Source organism: Choloepus didactylus, chromosome 26 (assembly GCF_015220235.1).
Source record: "Choloepus didactylus isolate mChoDid1 chromosome 26, mChoDid1.pri, whole genome shotgun sequence".
Lineage (NCBI taxonomy): Eukaryota > Metazoa > Chordata > Mammalia > Pilosa > Megalonychidae > Choloepus > Choloepus didactylus.
In genome coordinates this window covers 15,948,030-15,951,992 of record NC_051332.1, presented here as the reverse complement: position 1 = coordinate 15,951,992, position 3,963 = coordinate 15,948,030, and the positions used below count along the sequence as shown (strand labels likewise).

The 3,963-nt window shown below is 38.0% G+C and overlaps 1 pseudogene; it reads left to right on the top strand.

Moving 5' to 3' along the window:
* The first annotated feature begins 3,154 nt into the window (after positions 1-3,154).
* On the top strand, positions 3,155-3,706 carry LOC119520793 (annotated as a pseudogene).
* The last annotated feature ends 257 nt before the right edge of the window (positions 3,707-3,963 follow it).

Here is a 3,963-nt window from a genome sequence, read left to right as displayed (position 1 = left end):
TCAATGGATGAGTGGATAAATAAAATGTGGTATATACACATGCTGGATTATGCAGCTGTAAGACAGAACAAAGACATGGAACATACAATAACTTGGATGAACCTCGAGGACACTATGTTCAGTGAAGTTAGCCAGAAGCAAAAGGACAAATGCTGTATGGTCTCAATAATATGAAATAAAACTAATGAGCAAACTTTGAGAGTTAAATGCTGATGACACAGACTACCAGGTGCTAGAAACAGGGTAGAGATCAGACATTTAATGCTGAAGGACTGCAGAATGCTCAGCAGGATTGATTGTATAGATCCAGAAATAGATAGCATAATACTGTGTAGTGGTAGCACAATATTGTAACTAGGGAACAAAAATGTCTGTGAGTAAAGCTGAAAGTGGTGGGATAGGGGAATATATGACAGCAGAGGTAAAGATAGATGATGAAGACTGGGACTGTATAACTTGGCAAAAACTGGAGTGGCCAATGACTGTTGCTAAATGTACAAATGTAAAAATGTTCTCACGTGTGGGAGAACAAATGAACGCCAACCATGCAGAGTGTTGAGAATGGGATGGTATTTGGGAAAAAACATAATCAAAGCAAACTGGAGTCTATGGTCAACAGTAACATTCCAATATGCTTCCACTAAGTGTAAGAAATGCAATATACCAAAGCTAAATGTGTATGAGAGAGGGATATAAGAGAGGTGTATAGGATTCTTGGGAGTGGTATTGTTGTTTGTGCTTACTATTATAATGTATTGTATGACATTTTTATTTTCTTTTTATTGTCTTTTTTTATTATTCACCAAAAAACACATTTTCATGATAATCAATATGTTCAAGTGCTGACTGTAGTGATAAATATACAATTATGAGATGATGCCATGAACAATTGATTATAAAGTGTGGATGACTGTATCTTATGTGAATATATCTCTATAAGATAGTAGGAAAAATATAAATAGAGGTAAAGTGCTGGAGAAAACATGGAGAGATGGATGTACCTATTTACCATTGATGAGGAGGCAGAACAGTGTAACATTTCTTCACGTCACTCTGGTGGCTCCAGAAGAATCTAAGTATGTGGGGCCATAAGGTCTTGCAACCTCATTATGGGGTATGTATTTGGAAGACCTGAGAGCAGAGACATGAATGAACACTTGCACACTGGTGTTTATGGAGGCAATATTCATGATTTGCAATGGAGGTGGAGGTTGCCTAAGGGTACAAAGACTAAGGAACAGAATGGTGAACTGTGGTGTATGCGTACAATGGAATATTGGGCAACTACAAGAAGGAGTGAAGTTCTGAGACATGGCACAAGGTGAATGGATCCTGTAGACAGCATGTTGAGTGAAGTACACCAGAGACCAAGGCAAACACTATAATGTCTCACTGATATGGACTAACTTCAATGTGTAAACCAGAGAAATGATTATTGTAATGGTCCCTGGATTGTAAGCTCTTACAGCAGTCAAAGCTATTTCTGAATTATAATGGCTATCTCCAAACACTCAGATGTTGATCACTTAATGTATAATATGAATGGTCTCTGGAACATTGGGTACCTGTGTGACACCTGAAACTCAGAGCTAGAGCTTGGCAGATATGAATATCAGTATTAACACATACAGCAACTGTTTAAAAAAAGCTGAAATAGAGCCCAAATTTCAATTAGAGATATGAATAAAGCAGATCTGGTTAAGACTAGAGCAAATCAGACCAAAGGGTAAAGGTTGAAACTGACTGTGTTCAAACTTCAACTTCCATGTGAGACCAAGGGAAGAGCTATTTATTTCGTGTAGGATCTATATTTTCTAAACAATGTAACTTCTATACTCAGTTTGTTCAAACACTACAATTACATAGAACTTTGAATAGGAATTGAGCTATGGTAAGTCTGTATAGATCAGAAAGAAATAACAACACATCCTAAAGTCATTTGTGTTTAGAATAAAAATATACATTTGGGGCCCCCCTGAAGAGCTCGGTGAGAATGCAGAGGTGTTGGACTTCCTCTCCTGGATTATTGCTGATATTCTCACAAACATTGGGAACTAACGGCTTGATGTGCTGAGTCCTCTTTTTTGGGGCTGGCCTTTATGAAGCTTGCTGCAAGGAGAGGCTAAACCTGATTATAATTGTGCCTAAGAATCTCCCCCTGTGTGCCTCTCTTTTGTTCAGATGTGGCTGTCTCTCTCTAACTTAGCCACCTTGGCACGTGATCTCACTGCCTCCCTCCTACGTGGGACCTGACTCCCAGGGGTATAAACCTCCCTGGTAATGCAGATTATGACTCCCAGGGATGAATCTGGACCCAACATCATGGGATTGAGGAAATCTTGACCAAAAGGGGGATGCAAAATGAAACGAAATAAAGCTTCAGTGGCTGAGAGATTTTAAATGGAGTCAAGATGTCACTCTGGTGGACACTCCTATGCAATATATAGATAACCTTTTTTAGGTTTCAATTCATTGGAATAGCTAGAAGCAAATACCTGAAACTACCAAACTCCAACCCAGTAGCCTTGACTCTTGAAGATGATTGTATAACAATGTAGCTTACAAGGGGTGACAGTGTGATTGTGAAAACCTTGTGTATAGATGGATGAGTAGAGAAATGGGGACTAAACCTAAATGAAAAATAGGGTGGGATGGGGGTGATTTTAGTGTCTTATTTTATTTTTATTTTTTATTCTGATTCTGATTCTTTCTGGTGTGAGGAAAATGCTCAAAAATAGGTTGGGGTGATGAATGCACAGCTATAAGATGGTAGTGTGAACAGCTGATTATACACCATGGATGATTCTATGGTATGTGAATGTATCTCAATAAAACTGAAGAAAAGAACATTACAGAGAGAATTTTCAGGGAAGATGAAAGAGTAGGGAAATTATGGGAAATGAAAGACACAATAGAGGAGATTATAAATACACTAGAGACATATGGAGGTGGCTTTTGAGTCCCCCAGTATCCCAGCAGGCAGTGCAGCCTAGAGACACTGACAAAAGACCAGAGGAGCAGTCTCAGCTGATTTCCATGGAGGCAGTGATCCAAGATTGCCAAACTGCTTTGGAGTTTGTAACTGAATCTAAGAAAAGTCCGGAAAAGATGAGGCTGTAACAACAGAAGCTCAAGCAAGTGGTAATTAGTGCCAATGCAGCAACAAAAGAGACAACCAGAGTTAGTGGAAGGAAATCTTCCTGTTTCTATGTTTCCTTCAGAGCTAATATTTTATGCAGATGATCAGTCAATACATATGCAAGTGCTGACTCTATAATCCTTAAGAGTTTGCCTTAAAGTTCAAAATGTGATCCATTATAGAGATGTTTGATCCTGTCACTATAGTGTAATAGAAATACTGTCTCCAAGTTTCCTAGCAAAGCCAGAGGAAAGCCTTAGGAAGGAAAGAAGTTGCTACTCTTCTTCCATCTGTAAAAGAACAACAAAAGGAAGAAGAGGAAAAAAGAATAAGGGAACATTTAAGAGAAAGTTTATTTTTTGAGCCGTCATTTCAACCAGGAAACAGATCTGTCTCCTCAGTGCCTAGTTTACTGTCTTCCTGGAATTGGTGTGCATTGCAGCCCTAATGTTTCCTTCACTGGTACCTCTCTACCTCCACTTAAGTGTGTATCAGATATCAGTGGCTGTTTATATTTTAGGTCTTCTCACAATGGCTATACTTAGAATGAGCAAGGATTTCAATTGACTTCTGAAGTAATTTTATCTTAGAAATATCATGAATGTGGACTACCTTTAACTGTATCTCACTCCTTTAACATGCTATAAACTACAGAAAGATTTAAAATAATTGCAAATATTTAATATATATTTTAAATTACTCTATAAACTTATGAAGGACCTTAGCTCATTATGTTACAGACAGCAAGGATGCTTCTGAGTGACTCCTATGAAATTATTTGAAGAAATTCATTTTATATCTATACCTATTGTGCAAAAGACTTT